The following is a 25,444-nucleotide window of genomic DNA, read 5'->3' as shown; positions in this document are numbered from 1 at the left end:
GTGGCGATTCTTTAGAGGGGAACACAGAACACACAGGACGCAGGACATGACGCAGGACAGGACACAAGACAGGACACAAGAGAGAACACAAGACAGGACACAAGACATGACACAAGACAGGAGAGGAAAGGAAAGGAAGGAAAGGAGGAATAGAAAGAATAAAAGAATAAAAAGAAAGAGTAGTAGGGAAAGGAAAGGTTGTTCAAAGCCAACACCACAGCTTCATCAAAAGATGGATATTGTACATTCATGGCTGCCTCCAGCAGCTTTTCTGCAGAGCCAAACATATTTTGAAGGTCCTTGAACATGGCCTTCGACATTTTGTCCATCTTCTGGGTCATTTGAATTATTTGTTTCGGTGGTGGTGTTGACACTAAAAAAATGTACACAAATTCAAGGGTGATTTTGGAGAATGCCGACGCCAGTGTGCTCATTGCATCAGGAACCTTAGGACTTGATAGCTGGACATTTGTGGTCAGCTGGTGGCCAGTCTGGGGGCCACTACGACTACCTTGGTTGCTGCTGACTCTGTTGTCTCTTGGCTGGAGCAAATTTCCACTGGAACTTCAATGGTTCTGTGGGCGTCTCTGGTGTACATTGTTGAACTTGCCCCTGCGGTTCTGCTGTGGTCTGAACCGTTGCTGGTTGTCCCTTTTTACTTGGCCTTTGCAGTGACAGAATTTGCCACTGTGCTGTCTCTGTGCAAAGCCTGCACGAGAAGCGTTTCTGTAAAAGGGTCTGCGATGATAATCAGCTTGGTACGCTGGTCTGTTGTACCAAGTGGGCCTTGGATTGGTCAGCCTTTGGTAGCTGGGATACCTCTGCCAAGCCCATGCACGACCAGTGTTCCACTGCCTGCGTGCAACTCGATTCCTAGTGTTGCGGCTGGCATGGGGTTGTTGTCTTGCAACGCTCACCCCTTGAGGCCCACATCGTTGCACAGCTGCAGGAGGGCGCTGCCTTCTTTGAAACTGGGCGCGCTGTTCATGTCTGTGATTTGCCTTCCTATCAGAGGAATTTCTGTTGGGTGCCGAGTCAGAGTTTCTACCATGGCTGAGATGTGACAGTTGGTCAGCCATTCTTCTGTTAAACGGAACGGCGCGGTATGGTTTTTACTTTTAGTCGAACCATTGTCGATGGCTCTTCTGTTGGTTCCGCTCATGTCTTGGTCTCCGGAGGTGCAGCTACCTGGGTTGCTGCTCCGAGTTGTTCCAATGGCAGGTTTTGCCTTGGAAACATCGTCTTCCTCATCCGGTGAGCCTGTGATTTTTCGGAGGCTGGCAAGCAGTTCATGTCTGCGATATTTACGCAGTGCCTGCAAATCCATGGAGGCGATGGCTCTTCTCTTGCTTCCTCTCATGTCTGGGTGTCTGGAGGTGCAGCTACCTGGGTTGCTGCTCCGAGTTGTTCCAATGGCAGGTTTTGCCTTGGAAACATTGTCTTTCTCGTCCAGTGAGCCTGTGATTTTTCGGCGGCTGGCAAGCAGTTCATGTCTGCGATATTTACGCAGTGCCTGCAAATCCATGGAGGCGATGGCTCTTCTCTTGCTTCCTCTCATGTCTGGGTGTCTGGAGGTGCAGCTACCTGGGTTGCTGCTCCGAGTTGTTCCAATGGCAGGTTTTGCCTTGGAAACATTGTCTTTCTCGTCCAGTGAGCCTGTGATTTTTCGGCGGCTGGCAAGCAGTTCATGTCTGCGATATTTACGCAGTGCCTGCAAATCCATGGAGGCGATGGCTCTTCTCTTGCTTCCTCTCATGTCTGGGTGTCTGGAGGTGCAGCTACCTGGGTTGCTGCTCCGAGTTGTTCCAATGGCAGGTTTTGCCTTGGAAACATTGTCTTTCTCGTCCAGTGAGCCTGTGATTTTTCGGCGGCTGGCAAGCAGTTCATGTCTGCGATATTTACGCAGTGCCTGCAAATCCATGGAGGCGATGGCTCTTCTCTTGCTTCCTCTCATGTCTGGGTGTCTGGAGGTGCAGCTACCTGGGTTGCTGCTCCGAGTTGTTCCAATGGCAGGTTTTGCCTTGGAAACATTGTCTTTCTCGTCCAGTGAGCCTGTGATTTTTCGGCGGCTGGCAAGCAATTCATATCTGCGATGTTTACGCAGTGCCAACAAATCCATGGATGCAATAGCTCTCCTGTGTGACACATGTGCCGTAAGTTTAACACCCTCATCAATCACTGACTCTGAGATTCTGCGGTAGCGAGCCAACAGCTGGTATCTCTGTTGCGTGCGCAGGACCCACAAATCAGAAGAATTCCTCTTTGGTTCCTTGGCTGTGGTGGCATCTCTTGGTGCCTTGGAAATAGAAAGATTTCCAAGGCACAGGTTGTTGTAGCGGTGCATTTTGTGTAGTGCACACAAACTCCGGTTCTTCTCTGCTAAAGTCCGGTGAGTGTTAAAAATCGCAGCTAATCACGAGAAATCGTGGGTTGAACTGACTCTGTTACTGAGTTATTGAGTTACACTTGTGAACTTTCTGTCAGTTGTGATGACATCACAGAGATCAAAGACATTCAAAAAATGCACATTCAATGTGCATTTTTTGAATGTGCACATTGAATGTGTATCAATGCACATTCAATGTGCATTTTTTGATGATGATGAACACACACACACACACACACACACACACACACAGAGTTGATCTGACAGCAGAGGAAAACATAACCACATTCTCAATGTATTTTAAATGTTAATTATAAAATTGTTTCATTACTTGATGACTTTAACCTGTCTTTAGTGTGTTAATGTGTTTTTGTGTGTTTTAATGTGCTTATGGTGTGTGCTAATGTGTTTATAGTGTGTGTTAATGTGTTTTAACGTGTTTATTATTATATTTCATCATTTGTTTGAAGGAGAACGGATGAACAGCAGCCATCTTTGCTTTCTTCTTGTGCTTCTCTTGTTGCATCGGCTGTTGTTCTAGAAGAAGCTCTGCAGCTCCTCAGTTTACAGGAGAATCAGCTATATTTTTGCACAATTTTATTTTTATTTCATATGGAGAATGCTCACATTTATGTGTTAAAAACAACAGTGGCTTCAACGTCTAACTAATAGAAATCCTAAGATTAAATGAACATTTAGTTGTTAGGATCAGAACTTTTCAATTCAATTCAGTTTTATTTACATCTCATAGCTTCACAAAGACAGAAAGGACAAAAAGTGAGAAAATATCACAAGTGGAGCGATAAAAGTACCGAAAAAGAAAGTAAAAGAAAAGAGAAAGTAAAAGAAAAAGAAAGTAAAACCCAAGGGAGCTTTGAATCCTTTGGCACGAGGATTGCGTCCATTCATTATGTCAAACAGCCTGTCAATCATCTATAAAGAAATATCGGCATCTAAATCACTATCATTACAGAGTTTCATTAGGTATCAGATAGTTGAAATCAACACTCATCTATTCAAAATATACAGAGAACAGAGTACTTATTTCTAAAGTGTATGTACAATGAGTTAATATGCAAGTATTAGTATTTGCTTGACTTCCTTATTTCCATAGGTCTGCTTTGTACTACAGTAAATTTCAGAGCTTTACCACTCAAACATCTGTGAAGGTATGTGTAAGGTTATGTACAACCTTTTGTGTTTATGATGAACATGCAATATCATTGTCATGATTCCTCCCTCTCCTACTCGGCAATCAGCCTCATCACCAGCGGCTGTGACAGAGCGCGGCTGCTCTCCATCAGTAATCAGGGCAGCATAAAAGCCTGACTCACTTCACCACTCACCGCTGGATTATTGCACTCTGTACGCTGCACACTGGACTCTACAAACCGCATGTCGCCACATACACTTCGCTGTTTGGACTCTGTTTCATGCTTCTCACCATATGCTCGCCACTACCTGGACTCCACTTCACTCAGTTAAATTACCTTGCCGGCTCCGCTTTCTCCCCTCCGTCTGCGCTTGGACAATCTGCTCCTCAGCCATCGTTGCGCCCCTCATCTCCGGCTCCCTCTGGTCCGTTCCCCCTGTTTTCCGGATTCTCCAGTCAGTTCCCTTCCTTGGTTAGTTTAGATTTGTGTTTAGTTTTTACCTCGGCCTTCGGGTCCGCCCTTACTTCAATTCAGTTAGTTCTCCATTCTGTTATTTCCCCTTGCTTCCCAGATTAAGAGTTTTCTGTTATACATATATATATATATATATATATATATATATATATATATATATATATATTGCTTTATTAAATCATCATTAATTCACCCGTCTGTCTGATTGCCTGCTGCATGGGTTCACAACCGCCTAGATCATAACAATCATGGTTTATGACAACATTTGGATGTTGAATTTAGAATCAGTCAGAATTGTCAACAAATTGTTCCTGATGCTCAAATCAAATTTTATTTTTTGTTTTTTTAAAACATGTACTTGGTTCTATAATCATTAATAGTATTACCTCAATGAATTCTGCCGTTGCCTCACAGTCTTTAAACTGAGAGTACCCAAGATCCCTCATTGTGCGGAGAGCCACTGACACAGAGCGACTCAGTGTCTGCGCAGCCAGGGACACCCTCATCTTGTGTTTCTCAAAGTAGACATGTTTGTCTGTAATTTTATTGGCAGCGTGCAGTCCATCCTTTTTTTGCGCATCATTGAGATGATTAACCCTCAAGCGACCAAGCTATTTTAGCGACTAAAATGACCGACTGGCGTCATTTATGACCCCACTATATTTGACACAGGAAGATGTCTACTTTATTGCCTCTTTTTGTGCTTTCTTACCTATTCCACGCCACTGCATTTTAAGATGGATATTCTAAAATAACCTTCTTTTATTATTCATGGATTTTAATCATTTTTGACTCAGAGCTAAAGTAAAACCATATGAACAATATGATGCATTGTGAGAACGCAATAACATTTATTTAGACACGCTTTGTCTGCCGCCACTTCTTTTAAAACTTTATTCCTTTTGTTTCCTCAATAGTAAATCAAAAGTACATAAAAACAAAATCTACACAAACATCTTGTCTGTATGTGTGCAATGTAACATGCAGAGAGGTATTTAGATTAGGGGCGGCTACGGCTCAGGTGGCAGAGCCCTTCGTCCAATGCAAGACACTTTACCCACCTTACCTCCAGTGCTGCCACTTACACTGGTGTATGAATGTGTATGCTGTGTAATGTTGGTGGTGGTCAGAGGGGTTGTAGGAGTGGATTGGCAGCCAGTCAGTCTGGCCCAGGGCAGCTGTGGCTAAAAATGTAGGTCTACCAGCTATAGTGCACTGCAAAACACTGAAATATAGCGATTAGAGGTAAAAATAAATAAATAAAACTAAGGCCTACAATAGTGAAAAACCTATACACGAAACCATAGATTAATTTACGTGACAGTTTCACGAATCCTTGTGAGACCGGGTTGTATATGAATATTTTAGGTTGATGAAAAGCGGACCGACGTGGCGGATGTGGTAAAAAAATCATTTCGAAGCCTTGTCTGGATTAAAAAAAGAAAAGTGGAAGATCAAATAAATAATAAAAACTGAGGTTTCACATCAGTATTTCACTTGTGCTGTTTTATTTGTATGGTTGTTTGAATATGTTAGAATATTAACATGACTTATCTTCTATAATTTCTGTTTTTTGGACAATACAAATATAAAGTGTTTTATTTTTGAAGTAGAAAAAAAATGAAAACATGTTAAAAAGAAGGGGTATTCAGACCATCTGTATTTTTTTATTTTTCTGAAGATTTATTCTTGATTTTTATTCTTTGATATCTTAAAATCGAGAGGTTAATATTTCTAGAATTGCAACAGGTTGGGAGCTGAAGCCTTGTGGTGACACTATATATTGCTCCATGATAAAAAATGATTAGCTCATTCTTACAGCTATTTAAAAAATACTGAAAACATTGTATTCGATTAAAATGTAATTAAAAAAAAAGTTAAATGTCATCAGGGTTTTCAGAATCGCTCTTTGTCTGGTCCCTCACCTAGAGCCAATTTACCAGTGGCTATTGCCCCGGAGAACATAGCTCCCAGGATCACAGGGACACTCAAACCCCTCCACCGCGATAAGGTGGCGATTCTTTAGAGGGGAACACAGAACACACAGGACGCAGGACATGACGCAGGACAGGACACAAGACAGGACACAAGAGAGAACACAAGACAGGACACAAGACATGACACAAGACAGGACACAAGACATGACACAAGACAGGAGAGGAAAGGAAAGGAAAGGAGGAATAGAAAGAATAAAAAGAATAAAAGAAAGAGTAGTAGGGAAAGGAAAGGTTGTTCAAAGCCAACACCACAGCTTCATCAAAAGATGGATATTGTACATTCATGGCTGCCTCCAGCAGCTTTTCTGCAGAGCCAAACATATTTTGAAGGTCCTTGAACATGGCCTTCGACATTTTGTCCATCTTCTGGGTCATTTGAATTATTTGTTTCGGTGGTGGTGTTGACACTAAAAAAATTACACAAATTAAAGGGTGATTTTGGAGAATGCCGACGCCAGTGTGCTCATTGCATCAGGAACCTTAGGACTTGATAGCTGGACATTTGTGGTCAGCTGGTGGCCAGTCTGGGGGCCACTACGACTACCTTGGTTGCTGCTGACTCTGTTGTCTCTTGGCTGGAGCAAATTTCCACTGGAACTTCAATGGTTCTGTGGGCGTCTCTGGTGTACATTGTTGAACTTGCCCCTGCGGTTCTGCTGTGGTCTGAACCGTTGCTGGTTGTCCCTTTTTACTTGGCCTTTGCAGTGACAGAATTTGCCACTGTGCTGTCTCTGTGCAAAGCCTGCACGAGAAGCGTTTCTGTAAAAGGGTCTGCGATGATAATCAGCTTGGTACGCTGGTCTGTTGTACCAAGTGGGCCTTGGATTGGTCAGCCTTTGGTAGCTGGGATACCTCTGCCAAGCCCATGCACGACCAGTGTTCCACTGCCTGCGTGCAACTCGATTCCTAGTGTTGCGGCTGGCATGGGGTTGTTGTCTTGCAACGCTCACCCCTTGAGGCCCACATCGTTGCACAGCTGCAGGAGGGCGCTGCCTTCTTTGAAACTGGGCGCGCTGTTCATGTCTGTGATTTGCCTTCCTATCAGAGGAATTTCTGTTGGGTGCCGAGTCAGAGTTTCTACCATGGCTGAGATGTGACAGTTGGTCAGCCATTCTTCTGTTAAACGGAACGGCGCGGTATGGTTTTTTACTTTTAGTCGAACCATTGTCGATGGCTCTTCTGTTGGTTCCGCTCATGTCTTGGTCTCCGGAGGTGCAGCTACCTGGGTTGCTGCTCCGAGTTGTTCCAATGGCAGGTTTTGCCTTGGAAACATCGTCTTCCTCATCCGGTGAGCCTGTGATTTTTCGGCGGCTGGCAAGCAGTTCATGTCTGCGATATTTACGCAGTGCCTGCAAATCCATGGAGGCGATGGCTCTTCTCTTGCTTCCTCTCATGTCTGGGTGTCTGGAGGTGCAGCTACCTGGGTTGCTGCTCCGAGTTGTTCCAATGGCAGGTTTTGCCTTGGAAACATTGTCTTTCTCGTCCAGTGAGCCTGTGATTTTTCGGCGGCTGGCAAGCAATTCATATCTGCGATGTTTACGCAGTGCCTGCAAATCCATGGAGGCGATGGCTCTTCTCTTGCTTCCTCTCATGTCTGGGTGTCTGGAGGTGCAGCTACCTGGGTTGCTGCTCCGAGTTGTTCCAATGGCAGGTTTTGCCTTGGAAACATTGTCTTTCTCGTCCAGTGAGCCTGTGATTTTTCGGCGGCTGGCAAGCAGTTCATGTCTGCGATGTTTACGCAGTGCCTGCAAATCCATGGAGGCGATGGCTCTTCTCTTGCTTCCTCTCATGTCTGGGTGTCTGGAGGTGCAGCTACCTGGGTTGCTGCTCCGAGTTGTTCCAATGGCAGGTTTTGCCTTGGAAACATTGTCTTTCTCGTCCAGTGAGCCTGTGATTTTTCGGCGGCTGGCAAGCAATTCATATCTGCGATGTTTACGCAGTGCCAACAAATCCATGGATGCAATAGCTCTCCTGTGTGACCCATGTGCCGTACGTTTAACACCCTCATCAATCACTGACTCTGAGATTCTGCGGTAGCGAGCCAACAGCTGGTATCTCTGTTGCGTGCGCAGGACCCACAAATCAGAAGAATTCCTCTTTGGTTCCTTGGCTGTGGTGGCATCTCTTGGTGCCTTGGAAATAGAAAGATTTCCAAGGCACAGGTTGTTGTAGCGGTGCATTTTGTGTAGTGCACACAAACTCCGGTTCTTCTCTGCTAAAGTCCGGTGAGTGTTAAAAATCGCAGCTAATCACGAGAAATCGTGGGTTGAACTGACTCTGTTACTGAGTTATTGAGTTACACTTGTGGACTTTCTGTCACTTGTGGACTTTCTGTCAGTTGTGATGACATCACAGAGATCAAAGACATTCAAAAAATGCACATTCAATGTGCATTTTTTGAATGTGCACATTGAATGTGTATCAATGCACATTCAATGTGCATTTTTTGATGATGATGAACACACACACACACACACACACACACACACACACACACACACACACAGAGTTGATCTGACAGCAGAGGAAAACATAACCACATTCTCAATGTATTTTAAATGTTAATTATAAAATTGTTTCATTACTTGATGACTTTAACCTGTCTTTAGTGTGTTATTGTGTTTTCTGTGTGTTTTAAAGTGCTTATGGTGTGTGCTAATGTGTTTATAGTGTGTGTTAATGTGTTTTAATGTGTTTATTATTATATTTCATCATTTGTTTGAAGGAGAACGGATGAACAGCGGCCATCTTTGCTTTCTTCTTGTGCTTCTCTTGTTGCATCGGCTGTTGTTCTAGAAGAAGCTCTGCAGCTCCTCAGTTTACAGGAGAATCAGCTATATTTTTGCACAATTTTATTTTTATTTCATATGGAGAATGCTCACATTTATGTGTTAAAAACAACAGTGGCTTCAACGTCTAACTAATAGAAATCCTAAGATTAAATGAACATTTAGTTGTTAGGATCAGAACTTTTCAATTCAATTCAGTTTTATTTACATCTCATAGCTTCACAAAGACAGAAAGGACAAAAAGTGAGAAAATATCACAAGTGGAGCGATAAAAGTACGGAAAAAGAAAGTAAAAGTAAAAGAAAGTAAAAGAAAAGAGAAAGTAAAACCCAAGGGAGCTTTGAATCCTTTGGCACGAGGATTGCGTCCATTCATTATGTCAAACAGCCTGTCAATCATCTATAAAGAAATATCGGCATCTAAATCACTATCATTACAGAGTTTCATTAGGTATCAGATAGTTGAAATCAACACTCATCCATTCAAAATATACAGAGAACAGAGTACTTATTTCTAAACTGTATGTACAATGAGTTAATATGCAAGTATTAGTATTTGCTTGACTTCCTTATTTCCATAGGTCTGCTTTGTACTACAGTAAATTTCAGAGCTTTACCACTCAAACATCTGTGAAGGTATGTGTAAGGTTATGTACAACCTTTTGTGTTTATGATGAACATGCAATATCATTGTCATGATTCCTCCCTCTCCTACTCGGCAATCAGCCTAATCACCAGCGGCTGTGACAGAGCGCGGCTGCTCTCCATCAGTAATCAGGGCAGCATAAAAGCCTGACTCACTTCACCACTCACCGCTGGATTATTGCACTCTGTACGCTGCACACTGGACTCTACAAACCGCATGTCGCCACATACACTTCGCTGTTTGGACTCTGTTTCATGCTTCTCACCATATGCTCGCCACTACCTGGACTCCACTTCACTCAGTTAAATTACCTTGCCGGCTCCGCTTTCTCCCCTCCGTCTGCGCTTGGACAATCTGCTCCTCAGCCATCGTTGCGCCCCTCATCTCCGGCTCCCTCTGGTCCGTTCTCCCTGTTTTCCGGATTCTCCAGTCAGTTCCCTTCCTTGGTTAGTTTAGATTTGTGTTTAGTTTTTACCTCGGCCTTCGGGTCCGCCCTTACTTCAATTCAGTTAGTTCTCCATTCTGTTATTTCCCCTTGCTTCCCAGATTAAGAGTTTTCTGTTATACATACATATATATGTATATATATATATATATATATATATATATATTGCTTTATTAAATCATCATTAATTCACCCGTCTGTCTGATTGCCTGCTGCATGGGTTCACAACCGCCTAGATCATAACAATCATGGTTTATGACAACATTTTGATGTTGAATTTAGAATCAGTCAGAATTGTCAACAAATTGTTCCTGATGCTCAAATCAAATTTTATTTATTTGTTTTTTTAAAACATGTACTTGGTTCTATAATCATTAATAGTATTACCTCAATGAATTCTGCCGTTGCCTCACAGTCTTTAAACTGAGAGTACCCAAGATCCCTCATTGTGCGGAGAGCCACTGACACAGAGCGACTCAGTGTCTGCGCAGCCAGGGACAACCTCATCTTGTGTTTCTCAAAGTAGACATGTTTGTCTGTAATTTTATTGGCAGCGTGCAGTCCATCCTTTTTTTGCGCATCATTGAGATGATTAACCCTCAAGCGACCAAGCTATTTTAGCGACTAAAATGACCGACTGGCGTCATTTATGACCCCACTATATTTGACACAGGAAGATGTCTACTTTATTGCCTCTTTTTGTGCTTTCTTACCTATTCCACGCCACTGCATTTTAAGATGGATATTCTAAAATAACCTTCTTTTATTATTCATGGATTTTAATCATTTTTGACTCAGAGCTAAAGTAAAACCATATGAACAATATGATGCATTGTAAGAACGCAATAACATTTATTTAGACACGCTTTGTCTGCCGCCACTTCTTTTAAAACTTTATTCCTTTTGTTTCCTCAATTGTAAATCAAAAGTACATAAAAACAAAATCTACACAAACATCTTGTCTGTATGTGTGCAATGTAACATGCAGAGAGGTATTTAGATTAGGGGCGGCTACGGCTCAGGTGGCAGAGCCCTTCGTCCAATGCAAGACACTTTACCCACCTTACCTCCAGTGCTGCCACTTACACTGGTGTATGAATGTGTATGCTGTGTAATGTTGGTGGTGGTCAGAGGGGTTGTAGGAGTGGATTGGCAGCCAGTCAGTCTGGCCCAGGGCAGCTGTGGCTAAAAATGTAGGTCTACCAGCTATAGTGCACTGCAAAACACTGAAATATAGCGATTAGAGGTAAAAATAAATAAATAAAACTAAGGCCTACAATAGTGAAAAACCTATACACGAAACCATAGATTAATTTAAGTGACAGTTTCACGAATCCTTGTGAGACCGGGTTGTATATGAATATTTTAGGTTGATGAAAAGCGGACCGACGTGGCGGATGTGGTAAAAAAATCATTTCGAAGCCTTGTCTGGATTAAAAAAAGAAAAGTGGAAGATCAAATAAATAATAAAAACTGAGGTTTCACATCAGTATTTCACTTGTGCTGTTTTATTTGTATGGTTGTTTGAATATGTTAGAATATTAACATGACTTATCTTCTATAATTAGGGGCTCGGGCATGGAACATGCCAGAGCACCTATTGCTCTCCCGCCGGGTTTTGTTTCTTATTATTCCGCTTCTTCCGCCTAAAACTTTGGCTCGCTACTCCTCCCAGGGCTTTGAGAAATCACACACAAATTATTTATCAGCTTGTGTGGTTTTATCGGGAATCGATGGCTATGGTTTTTCTAAGACATTCATTCATATTTGCTAGACTTATGAGCAAAAAACTGCATTAATTTTACACATAGACAATGAATGGGAGGACTGAATCACTCAGACGTAAGAGTCACCTGTTTTCACAACGCCACTGCTTCGCCATACTTTCACCTACAAGCGTCATTTAACCATCAAAACGCAGTGATTTCTCTTGTCTACGAAGGGATGTATTTTATGTCATGCTGACATTTACAGTTTTTGCTCAGTGAGTCCTCAAAAAAGTGAAAATTCTCAAAATCTGCTCTCTTTAGAGTGGGTCATGTGACGAGGCAGAGTGAAGGACAAGTGAAAAATCCGCCTGAAACTTTCACGATTGAATCGCTCTCACGACCAAACGACAAGTATTAGGAGAATGAAATTTGGTCAGATTGTAGACAATCTACCTGGGATTCAAATGAATCCAAGTTTGAAGACCTAGCTCTTTCTGAAGTGAAATGACAGGTAGCGGTTTACAGCAAAGTCGCACCCTTCTCTCCATAGGCACCAATGTCAACTGAATCATCTGGCTCATGGAGGGACAGTGTGTTTTTAAATCGCTGGCGCTCGGTCATTTCTCACCATATCTGGAAAATAATCACATTTCTGGTTAGCCACAGCCTTCCTCTCGCTCACGGTCACTTTACTTTTCAGCTAGAATTAACGGTTAGCCCGTAAGGACCGGCAGAACGCGACGTTGCGCTCCCGTTCAGAAACACTGCTGTCAGGAGCATGTCTGCCCCTTAAGAAGGCGGCGTAATAGACAATGAATGGGATTACTGAATCACTCAGACGTAAGAGTCACCTGTTTTCACAGCGCCACTGCTTCGCCATACTTTCACCTAGAAACTTCATTTGACCATCAAAACGCAGTGATTTCTCTTGTCTACGCAGGGATGTATTTTATGTCATGCTGACATTTACAGTTTTTGCTCAGTGACTCCTCAAAAAAGTGAAAATTCTCAGAATCTGCTCTCTTCATGTGACGAGGCAGAGTGGAGAGGTGAAAAATCCGCCTCAAACTTTCACGATAGAATCGCTCTCACGACCAAATGACAAGTATTAGGAGAATGACATTTGGTCAGATTGTAAACAATTTTCCTGGGGTTCAATTTAATCCAAGTTTGAAGACCTAGCTCTTTCTGAAGTGAAATGACAGGCAGCAGTTTACAGCAAAATTGCACCCTTCTCTCCATAGGCACCAATGTCAACTGAATCATCTGGCTCATGGAGGGACAGTGTGTTTTTAAATCGCTGGCGCTCGGTCATTTCTCACAATATCTGGAAAATAATCACATTTCTGGTTAGCCACAGCCTTCCTCTCGCTCACGGTCACTTTACTTTTAAGCTAGGATTAACGGTTAGCCCGTAAGGACCGGCAAAACTCGACGTTGCGCTCCCGTTCAGAAACACTGCTGTCAGCAGCATGTCTGCCACTCAAGAAGGCGCCACGAAGAGTTGTCAGTATGTGTCTGTGATAGCTCGGCGCACTGAGCTCCTGCCTCTGGTGTGGGCGTCTTGGGTTCGAACCCAAGTTGTGATTTTTTCCTGCCGATCTTCCATGTTTTCTCTAAGTGATGTTTTATGACGTGCTTCGTCATAATTTCACCTCCAGACTTTTAGTCTTCAAAAAAAAAAAAAATCTCTTCTTTTCAGCCATGTATATATTGTGATGCTCGGATTTATGGTTTGCCATACAGAACCCTCCAAAAACCCCTGGCTTGATGGAAAAAAAAAAAAAAAAACATCTCAGAACATCTGCTACAGTGCCACAGAGGCGTCACTCAGTTTTAAGGACAGGGGGGCTTAGCCCCCAGGACATGCATAGGATGTCAACAAAAATTTCATTTTACAGCTAACAAAAACCTCTCTCCTTCACACAACCTTTACAGTAACTCCAATCAAAATTTTCACCAGGTGACATCTTCCTGTCTCTGCCTGTCAAAATAAAAGCACAGCACCATTTCTAAATAAAAGCCTGCGACGGACCGGAAAACGCCGAAATACGCCTCTCCCGCGCCCGCTCCGGATGGAGGTCGCGCGAGGGCCCGAGCGCCGCCCGGCCCGAGCCCCTCCCACGATTTCCGTGTGCGGGAATTGTCTAGTTTCTGTTTTTTGGACAATACAAATATAAAGTGTTTTATTTTTGAAGTAGAAAAAAAATGAAAACATGTTAAAAAGAAGGGGTATTCAGACCATCTGTATTTTTTTATTTTTCTGAAGATTTATTCTTGATTTTTATTCTTTGATATCTTAAAATCGAGGGGTTAATATTTCTAGAATTGCAACAGGTTGGGAGCTGAAGCCTTGTGGTGACACTATATATTGCTCCATGATAAAAAATGATTAGCTCATTCTTACAGCTATTTAAAAAAATACTGAAAACATTGTATTCGATTAAAATGTAATTTAAAAAAAATGTTAAATGTCATCAGGGTTTTCAGAATCGCTCTTTGTCTGGTCCCTCACCTAGAGCCAATTTACCAGTGGCTATTGCCCCGGAGAACATAGCTCCCAGGATCACAGGGACACTCAAACCCCTCCACCGCGATAAGGTGGCGATTCTTTAGAGGGGAACACAGAACACACAGGACGCAGGACGTGACGCAGGACAGGACACAAGACAGGACACAAGAGAGAACACAAGACAGGACACAAGAGAGAACACAAGACAGGACACAAGACATGACACAAGACAGGAGAGGAAAGGAAAGGAAAGGAGGAATAAAAAGAATAAAAAGAAAGAGTAGTAGGGAAAGGAAAGGTTGTTCAAAGCCAACACCACAGCTTCATCAAAAGATGGATATTGTACATTCATGGCTGCCTCCAGCAGCTTTTCTGCAGAGCCAAACATATTTTGAAGGTCCTTGAACATGGCCTTCGACATTTTGTCCATCTTCTGGGTCATTTGAATTATTTGTTTCGGTGGTGGTGTTGACACTAAAAAATTTACACAAATTAAAGGGTGATTTTGGAGAATGCCGACGCCAGTGTGCTCATTGCATCAGGAACCTTAGGACTTGATAGCTGGACATTTGTGGTCAGCTGGTGGCCAGTCTGGGGGCCACTACGACTACCTTGGTTGCTGCTGACTCTGTTGTCTCTTGGCTGGAGCAAATTTCCACTGGAACTTCAATGGTTCTGTGGGCGTCTCTGGTGTACATTGTTGAACTTGCCCCTGCGGTTCTGCTGTGGTCTGCGGTTCTGCTGTGGTCTGAACCGTTGCACTGCCAGTGTCATGGTAATGACTGGATGCAGCTAATTTACAAAGAAATGATTCTGAACTACATGTCAGCTTTCAAAGATTGGACTTTTCATAGAACACTTCATGTTTTTATATTTACAGACTGACAGACAGGAATCCTAAGGCCAGTAATCTCCTCAATTAATTATGCTTAATCATCAGAGAATCATTAAACCAGCTCTGCATCTAACAGGTTCCTGCAGCCCAGAGGGATCTCAGGAACCATCAGAGTACAATCCTTTCCAGATCCAATAAATAAATAAAGGGCATTGTAAAAACCCACCATTACAAACAGGATGAATTCACTGGTCTTGGCTGGAACCCTCTAATTAGCAATTAGCCTGCAATCTTATTTTCAACTGAACAATTACAAAACACACGAAAATTATTGGTAAACAGACAAAGTTTACAGCAAGCCGCTCGTGGCTGATCTCCGTGGCTAATGCTAATGCTAACACATACTGCAGTGGCACACATCGGCAGCTTAAACAGTCTTTTAGAGTCTCCAGAATTCTGCTCTTACCGGCTGCAACCCGGATTTTGGAGATGAAGGCAATCCTGCACAGTTTGCCGCAGATCTTGATGCTTTCCCAACAGAAACTCACGGCCACTTTGTTTGAACTCGGTCATTCATTCTCAGTTCCTCCTCAGTGCTGCGTGTGTCCCCTTTTTTTAACGCCGGTGGCAAACCTGCAGCCGCAGATTGTTTCCGCCCCAGCTGAGTGTCGGACCTGTGCGTAAATGCTTCTCCTTTGAGTTTTTTTTTTATTTTTTATTTTATTTTATTTTATTAACAATACACAATAAACTTGTACAATTTAACAACCGTGGCTTTGGAAGGAAAAACATGAAAAACTCTTAAAATGGGAACAAAGTCAAGAGGTAATATAATAAAGTAGGTCAACAATAATTAGATAATTAGACAAAAAATAAACAATAGTGCAACAAATTGTGCAAGGGTATGAGTCCGGAACAATAAATTCAGTTTTTAGTTCAAAGGGAGTCATTTTGTTGTTGACTTGAGTCCAGTGGGGTATCACCTATATAAGAAAATAATTTCATGGCTTTAGGACCTTTCATACATTTCAACGATTTTAAATACAATTTAAGTTCATTTTTGAAAAAGGAAAAGCTGGGTGAGCATTTCTGACATTTGCTTTTGTGAATACAGAATTTAGCTATACATAAAATCACATTAATACAGAGTTCTTCTTTTTTGTTATTTAACAGGATACCAAATGTTATATCATCTCTTGAGAAACAGGATGGTGATGAAGGAAATATTTCTTTTATCCATTTCTGTAAATCTTCCCAAAACTTTTGTACTGTCACACAGTGAAAGAAAAGATGGTCTGTTGTTTCTATATTAACATTACAAAATGTACAACTGTTTTCTTGTATATTAAAACGAATTCTAAGTAACTCTTTAGAAGGATAGATGTTGTTCATAATTTTGAAGTGTGTTTCCTTGACCTTAGGAGCAACTGGAAAGGATAAATACATTGTTCTCAATATTGAAATGGTCTTTTTATCAAATTTGGAAAGAATATCATTTTTATTTTGTACCTCAGGAAATAATTCATCTGCAAAACATTTTCTAATAAGAGAGTTACTACATTTTTTTTATCTATAATAGATATTCCATGAATCATGGGAGAAGTGAGATTAACTTGTGTTTTTTGATGAGCAAGGTAATTTTTGGATAAAAAGATAAATTCTTTGGCAAGAGCACTACGTAAACGCATAAAATCTAAGAAAGGGGGGGTGAAGTTGTATTTTGCACAGAAATGTTCATAATCTAGTAAATTTCCTTCATCGTCCATAAGATGTAATATTGACCAAATATTCTTTTTATACCAGTCATCATAATAAAAGGATTTGTTACGATGAAGAACATATCGGTTGTTCCAAATTACTGTTAAATGTGGAGAGAAGTTATGAACATATAACATTTTCCAATACAGTAAGATTTGCTTGTGGAACTCTGATAAGGATATAGGAAGCTTACTAATTTCGAAGTCACAAACCAGCAAAAGATTTAGACCACCCAGTTTTTTAAAAATGTAGTTAGGGATACAGTACCATAGGGAGCTCTGATTTTTGAGCCAAGATTTAAGCCAATTTATCTTCAATGTACCATTAAGGCATTCTAAATCAATCATTTTTAGGCCACCTTCATTTGTATCTTTGACCATATGGCTTTTTTTCAGATAATGTGGTTTATTACGCCAGATGAAATTAAAATTAATTTGATTTATTGATTTAATTGAATTTGAAGAAACAACATTTGAGTAAAGAGGGTAAATGCACCTTGACAAGCTCTCCATCTTTGTTAGATATATACGACCTAATATTGATAAATCTCTTTGGAGCCACATGTTGAGTTTAGTTTTACATTCCTTGAGTTTTGTCTCAATGTTGATAGTTTGACATATTTTTTTGTCTTTACTGAGTTGGATACCAAGATATTTGATCTCTGATTTCACAGGTATGCCACATATTTCTTTTGTAGTGGTGTCATGAAGAGAAAAAATTTCACACTTCTTAATGTTTAAACGTAATCCTGAAGCTTTAGAGAATTTTCCAATTTTTTCAATTACTTTTGGGAACTGTTCCTTATTTTTTAAAAATAATGTTGTGTCATCCGCTAATTGGCTGATCACAATTTCTGTACCCAGTACATTAAGTTTTTGAATAGCATCGCTTTGTTTAATATAAATGGATAAGATCTCAGTAACCAGAAGAAATAAGTAGGGAGAAATTGGGCAACCTTGCGGGATACCAACATCAACCTTAAAGCTTGGAGTAGAACCATTTGGAAGAAGAACACAGCTATTTATGTTTTCATACAGGCCACAAACCAAATTTCTAAATTTAAGACCAAAACCAAAACGCTCCAGTGCAGCAAGAATAAATGGATGTTCCACCGAATCGAAGGCTTTGTAAAAGTCCAAAAAGAAAATAAAGCCATCGTCTTGGATTAGATTACAATATTCAATTAAGTCCATAACCAACCTTATATTATTATGTATTGATCTTCCTTTCATAAAACCAGATTGTGTTTCAGAAATTACACTTGAAAGTCCTGATTGTAGCCTTGATGCAAAAATATAAGTTAGAAGTTTGTAATCAGAGTTCCTGAGCGTAATGGGTCTTCTATTATCTATAATTCTAGGGTCTTTATTGGGTTTTGGAATAGAAACTATAACACCATGTCTCATTGTAGTTGGGAGAGAGCAAGTTTCGAAAATTTCTAGAAAAACATTGAACAGCAATTCTCTTATTTCCATCCAGAAGTGTCTGTAAAAGTTTGCTGTGAGGCCGTCTGAACCAGGAGATTTGTTAAGTGCTAATCGGTTGATTACAGCATCAAGTTCAGCAATTGTGAGGGGTCCATCACAGGTGTCTCTGTATTTCTCATCAATTTTTGGAATATGCTGAGCAACATTCTGTAGAAACGTTTCACAATCAGATTTAGAGAATTTTGAACAATAGAGATTGCTGTAAAATTTGTAGGTTTCAATTGATATTAATTTATTATCACTAATTTCTTTGTTGTTGATTAACAAAGATTTCACATTGTTTTTTCCTGCCTGTTTTTTTCTAATCCACAGAAATAAGCTGAATTCTTCTCACCTTCTTCTATCCACTTTGCACGAGATCTAATAAATGCTCCTTGAGCTTTGTGAGTGTAGATTTCATCTAAATTTGACTGTAATTTTAATATTGTTTGTTTATCATCTTCACTCAACATTTGTTTGCTGCAAAGACTGTTTAGTTGATTTATAATGTTTAATTCTTTTTGATCAAGTTCTTTTTTGTGTTTTTTGCTGAAAGAAATAGAAGCTTCACGAATTTTGAATTTGAGGAATTCCCACTTTTTAGCTGGAGTGGAAAGTTCTTCAGAAGATTCAATTTCACTTATAAGTGATTTTATCATTTGACAATATTCATCATTTTTGAGCAAACTTGAATTAAATTTCCAAAATTTGTTTGAAAAGATTTTAGTTTTTGATTCAACATGTAGAGAGATGACACTGTGATCAGTTAAAGGAGCTGCTGAAATAGTAGACTTGATGTTGTAACATAGTAAGGTATTAGAAATCAACCAGTTATCAATTCTCGATTTCGAGTTGTAGTTTGAACCAAACCAGGAAAATTGAGTTACTCCAGGATTAAGATACTTCCATGCATCGGTGAGACTTAAACCACTACAAAAATTATTAAATATGATATTAGGATGGCTAGAAGTATATCTAGACGGGAATCTATCTAAGAAATCATCATTAACTAAGTTAAGATCTCCTCCTATTATTACATTTTCAGTAGCGTGTGATACTTTAAGATCATCTAGATGGAATGTTAATTCATCAAGTAAACGCCTGTTCTCACTAATGTTATTAGAACCATATATATTTACCACAATTATTTTCACATTGTCAATAATTGCAATAAGAATCAGCCAACGACCATTTTCATCTGCCACATTATATATTATCTGACCAGGGAAGTTTTTGAGGAGAATAGCTACACCTGCTGATTTAGAAGTGCCGTGACTGAAAAAAGTTTTGTCACCCCATTGTTGAGTCCAAAATTTACTGTCTTCTTCTTTTGAGTGTGTTTCCTGCAACAAAAAGATTTGTGCTTTTTTTCCCTTTGCAGAATAAAAACAGACTTTTACGTTTTGTCAAGTCTCTCAGACCCCTTGCATTCACAGATAAAAAAGAAAGCGAGCTTTTAAGTTCAACCATGAAAAAAACAACAGCTTTAAAACAAGCAAACAAAAAGGAGCTTAATTGTTCAGAAGTTCACAGATAAGTTACCAACAGTAACAAAGAGTGGCAAAACCCTGAGTGTAAACATTTTTTGTATGAACCTTCAGGACCAGGAAACATCATGGTGTGACTCTCTGACCATTGATGTATGCATACCGACCACGATACACAACCTTGTCTCCTCTTCTCTTGGCAGCATCAACTTTAGGCCACACCGCCGCTCTTGCTTCCAGCACATCTTTGGAAAAGTCTTGGGCAAATGAGAAGCCGCGCTCTTTGCAGATTTTGTTGTTGTACGTCACCTTCCACAGCTCGTCTCTGTAGATCCTCATAGTGAATTGCATGATGATCTGCCTTGGGTGGGTGGTGTTGGGTCGTCCAAGACGATGTACAGTATCCAGGATGAATCCCATTTTTTCTTTCCAGCGGGGCACAAGCTGTAGAAGAAGGTCTACAGCAACTTGTCGTGTGTTTTCTCCTTTCTCTTCTTTGATGCCTTTAAGTCTCAGGTTCCATCTTCTTTTGTAATTTTCAGCATCAGACACTTTTTCTTCCAACACCATTACCTTTTTTTCCAGCACATCATTTTTCTCTTTAAGGACATTCACTTCATTTTGCAGCTGTTTGTTTTTCTCTTTGCATTCTTGTATTTCAGCAGAATTAAATTCAAGAGATTTGTTGATGTTTGCTATGGCAATGGTGTTTTGTTGGAGGTCTGACTTCATGCCAATGATGAGAGCATGCAGAGCTTGGATCTCACTGGACTGAGAGTGGATAGCTTTTAAGACATCTGCAATGGAGGCAGAACCCAGGTTGGCATCAGAGGCATCGTTGTTAGTTTTTACCTTCTTTGGGGGCTGTGGAGTCTTTCCAGGCGAAGCAAGGGCGTTTCTCAATCGTTTGACATCCGAATCCATGGCGTCGAGAGCACAGTAGTCGTGGGAAATGAGCGCGTTAGCTACTTTAGCATTAGCATTAGCTACTTTAGCGTTAGCATTCATGAGTCCTTAAAGTCTATAAATGCTGCAGAATTCACCTGCTTTAAGGCACAACAAAGTTCGTCGCAGTCTTTTTAGTCGTCACGGAGTCTGTTTTTGGGTTGGCAGTTGGTCCTGTTTTATTTAATTCAGGGTTTCACCAGAGAAAAATTACCACACGACCGTCCCCGTCGCCATCTTGCCCGGGTCGTCCTTCTCCTTTGAGTTTTCAGCTCCTTCCAGTTTGACTTGACACATAGACTGCTTTGCACTCTGTGTAACCTGTACCTTCAGAGCTCTGAATAAAAGAACAAAAGATTTATTGCAAAGAACAAAAAGGTTTTGCCTCCACAGCAGCTTGTTATGAAAATGATTGTATTTGATGATTGAATGTTCTTATTCATTGTAATACTGTGTGATGTGTGCTAAAAGAGGAACAAGGACACGAGCTATCATCAATATTATTTCATCTTACGTGTCTAATTTTTTTTAAAAATGACATCATATAAATATGCACTACTGTTCAAAAGTTTGAGGTCACTTAGAAATGTCCTTTTTCTTGAAAACAGTTTTTTTCAATGAAGATAGCATTAAATAAATGATAAATCCAGTCTAGACTTTGTTAATGTGGTAAATGACTATTGTAGCTGGAAACGGCTGATTTTTAATGGAATATCTCCATAGGGGTACAGAGGAACATTTCCAGCAACCATCACTCCTGTGTTCTAATGCTACATTGTGTTAGCTAATGGTGTTGAAAGGCTCATTGATGATTAGAAAACCCTTGTGCAGTTATGTTAGCACATGAATGAAAGTGTGAGCTTTCATGGAGAACATGGAATTGTCTGGATGACCCCAAACTTTTGAACGGTAGTGTACAGAAGGATATGGAAATCATAACGCAGTGTTTGAGCGGTCGTAGGTGAGCTGGTGTGCTTGAGCTGCAGCGAGTACTGGAGAGGACTTTATAGATCTACATACACCACCGTTCAAAAGTTGGGTTTTCATGTTTTACATTTCTAAGTGACCCCAAACTTTTGAACACTCGTGTTTGCGTCAGTAGACTGTTTTCTGCTGAAGTCTGCTAAAATTGGATCCAAGCTGTTAACCTGCACACCAACTGACCTACAAGAGCTGCCGTGTTCATGTGCTGGGGATGCAAATTGTGGATAATTGGTGGCCTTAAAAAAGAACTGAATTATCATTTGCATGAAACAAATCCAGGAGACATCATGATGTGACTGGTTCAGCAGGCTTTGAGTGACACTGAATTAAACTTCTGCTTCAGGAAAACATGAAAGCTCTAACCAGCAGCCATTAATCATCACAGGAGACTTTTTCACTGATCTTGTGTTGTGTTTGGTGAATTTACCATGTTGTGTATTTGTACTTTCTCTGTGTCCTTCACTGACAGTAATCTAACCACTGAGAGGTAGAACTGCTAAAAGTGTTTGAAGTTAAACACAGCAGTGTGTATCTGGTTCAGACAGAATTAATCCTCATGAAATGTGTGTGTTTCATGTAGTAACATAAGAAGGTTTTGTTTGAATGGTATGTTTCATTTTGCACAGGACCTGAGGTGTTGTGCGTATTGTGTGTGTGGTTGTGTTAATTGTGTGTAGTGATCTGAAATTCTGAGCCCTGTTTTCAAAACCATGCTTAAGCAATCTTTAAAAAAAATGTAATGCTAATGTTTCACAGATGAGACTGACAGCACATATCTACAGCCAGCAGCCAGTTAGCTTAGCATAAAGTCTGGAAACCACACAATGGGATAAATAAAAGTGCTAACAGGAGCTAAAATGGTTCATAACAGTCATGCTACTGAGAAAACACTTAAATTCCACAGAAAATCTTCCATCTAGATTATATTTAATTCCAAAAAAGTTTAAGAGAAAATACCGCTGGTATTTACAACATAAAACAGATGAGAAGTGAACGAAAACCTCCACATTACTTGGCGATTGCTATTTGTTGTGGTCTGTATCCAAAGCTCTGGACGCCAGAAAGCAATCACGCGAGCTATCGTGCGATTTCTCGTGAAATCGCACGTTTTCTTGTGAAAACGCCCCACACTTTTCGCTAGCTGAGCTGCGAAGCTGCTTGCCTGGCTAAATACTGGAGCTGTGTCAAAAATTCATTTCTCCATCACTCACATGTATGAAATGACAAATGAAAACAGACCTCAGGTTGAAAAAAAAAAGTTTCCTTTTAAGTTCTGGTGTTCTTATAAAACGTCATCAGTCAGAGACCAAGTCCTGATCCAGTTCAAAGCAGCATCTGATCAAGAACCAGTGAAATACCTGGATGTGTTCTGGCTCCGCCCACATTATGGAGGATCATCAGACCAGACTAGTGAGGATTTGGAACCAAATCACCCAGAATGCATTTAGACCATCAGCAAAGATCGAGGAGGAAACTTTCAGAGGAAACACAAGTATTTTGGGAATACTGCTGTTATTGTGACACAAAATGTAGTTTTCAGATGATTTGAGGTGAGAAAGTGGTTGTAAAAACATCCAATGTGTGGTCAGTTTATCCAGATGAAGCTGATTAAAAATGAGCTCCAACGGTTTCAGAGATGTGAGGTCCAGGTTAGACAGCTATGATGGACAGTCAGCCTCACTGTAGAGCTCCTTATCTGGACCAGACTTTACAATCTGCTGCTCTGACGCTTCTATAGCACTTAAACAGGATATTAGTAGTTTATGTTGATCTAACCGTCACACATTGACCTCACACTTTATTTTCATTGTTCAGAGAAAAATCAGTTTGAAAGAAGTTCAAGTTATAACTTTAGATTGTTCCTGTTTTACTCAGTCACTGACTGTGATAATAAGAACAGATATAAATTAAAACACAAAATATTATTTTGAAGTTTTGTTTCTGAGTCTTCACGACAAAAAATATGTATTTTTTTGTTCCAGTCTTTGTAGTTCTTTATATTTGCTTTCAGGGCATATTTTAATTGAATATAATTGAAAATGGCAAGAAAAAGATCAGAACAAAAATAAAAACATTAGTTTTACTGCTTTACAAAAGATCTTTTTTCTATTTTCATTTTAACAATTCATCTTTGCAATGGAAGAGGATAAACATTGTCCAAATAAAAAAGCTGTGATTATCCAACATGGAAAATGAAATCCCACTTTTCAACAAATAAGCAAACAAACATGAAGATCAAAGTGTGTTATTAGTCATTTATTAAATGAAAAAAGTTATAATAGTTGAAACCCAGAGTTAAATGTAATCTGGATAGTCCTGGTGGGTTTAAATTCTTGAAGAAGTACACTGATGGAGATGTCAGAGTCTGAAGCTGGGGCCTCATGCATGCACTGTCGGAGGAAACATATGACAATTGAAAGCATCACTCACATCCTCTATATCAAAGGTGAGTGCCTGTGCAGAAATGACATGATATTCAAATCAGGACTTTCTCACACGCTTATTATGAGATAATCAGTTAAGCATCATCTCTTCTTATTTCATAGATTGCCACTGTGGAAAGAGTCGAATGTTGTCAGCAGGATTTGAAACTGCGCAGGGAGACCCCAATGGATTTCTAGTCCATCGCCTTAACCACTCGGCCATGACAACTCCTGTGCTACTGCTTTCTGTTCTGTCCATGAAAAATTTGGCTTCACATACAATCATCTGTCATGTTCCCACCCTTGCTTTACACATTTATCTAATCACTTAAATATTGGAGCTCCGTCTCTCCCTGTTGCTCCGTGCAGCTGTCCTGAGGTCAGCAGGGTCTCTGCTCACTTTCAGATGTGATTACCACAGTGGGTAATATAAACACATTTGTCCAACAAACAAAAAAATCACATAAACAGCATAACTCACCTTTGAAGGCTCATAACTGGTCAGAAATGAAAAATTTCCATGAGACACGGCCATAATCCAAGCTTGGGCATCCAGACAAAACTAGCCAAGTAAAATATTTTGTCCAAAACATGTCTTGAAATCAGTAAATAATCCACAAATAGCTTGGCTTCGTGCACGCGATGCGCGCTCCGTACTCTCTACATTTCTCTTCACATCTTTATATAAGCTTATGTGGCATATTTTTTTTTACCAAACTGCTGCTCAAAATGGCAGCTGAAGGCTAACCTTTTGATTGACATCGCATTTCAACCAATCAAGTGACTCTGGTCGGCCTTCCTGAGCCTAACAGCCAACCGTTGTCGCTTGTGACAAATTGGACGAGGCTTGTTTCCCTAGTAACCGCGAGTAAATCAAGTCGAAGGAAACTTTTGACTGACACGCCTTGTAGCCAATGAGCCTGCTGAATAGAAAACAGTCGGCTTCGTAAGGTTGTCCTGAACTAAGTAAGAACCCAGGCTGTTGCAATATTGTGTTTTCAAGCTTTCACAGTGCTGCCACACTTATTTTCAGGTGTTTTATTAGGGAAAAATTGTCTTCCAACATACAATACTCTGTGCCAGAAGCACTTAGAATAATTCTGACTGCACTGGGTGAAAATTCAGGTTGTCAGCTTTCAAATGAGACCATAACCATGCATGTACTCCAAACAGTTCAAGAACGGCATTCAATTTACTTTGCGTACATCTTCAGTAGAAATTTCAGGCGGAAATTGACTGTACTTTATAGGGTTAATTTAGTTTCATTTTCATCAGGTTGTTTTGCTGTAGAAAATACTAAGATGTTGTGTGTCGTGACAGAGATCAGGGCTTCTGGCTGATGTTCATTTCCTCCCTTTTCTCTGCACCTACTTCTCTTATCCGTTTGAACTCCTGAGAGCACACAAAAACAGTCCATTTCATAGTGATGGTGGTA

General features: G+C 40.4%; 1 long non-coding RNA gene and 1 other non-coding gene across 2 annotated transcripts; one reads left to right on the top strand and one right to left on the bottom strand.

The window, feature by feature from the left end:
- Positions 1-4,356: 4,356 nt before the first annotated feature.
- Positions 4,357-14,076, top strand: LOC127533578 (uncharacterized). The gene is made up of 2 exons (XR_007941337.1): positions 4,357-5,763; positions 13,937-14,076. It is a non-coding gene; the product is annotated as an uncharacterized LOC127533578 (long non-coding RNA).
- A 10,080-nt stretch (positions 14,077-24,156) lies between these two features.
- On the bottom strand, positions 24,157-24,238 carry trnas-aga (transfer RNA serine (anticodon AGA)). Its single transcript has one exon. It is a non-coding gene; the product is annotated as a tRNA-Ser (tRNA).
- Positions 24,239-25,444: the final 1,206 nt, after the last annotated feature.

This window comes from Acanthochromis polyacanthus, chromosome 4 (genome assembly GCF_021347895.1).
Source record: "Acanthochromis polyacanthus isolate Apoly-LR-REF ecotype Palm Island chromosome 4, KAUST_Apoly_ChrSc, whole genome shotgun sequence".
Taxonomy (NCBI): Eukaryota; Metazoa; Chordata; class Actinopteri; family Pomacentridae; genus Acanthochromis; species Acanthochromis polyacanthus.
Note: the sequence above shows the minus strand (reverse complement) of the source record. Positions and strands in the feature narration are given on the sequence as shown.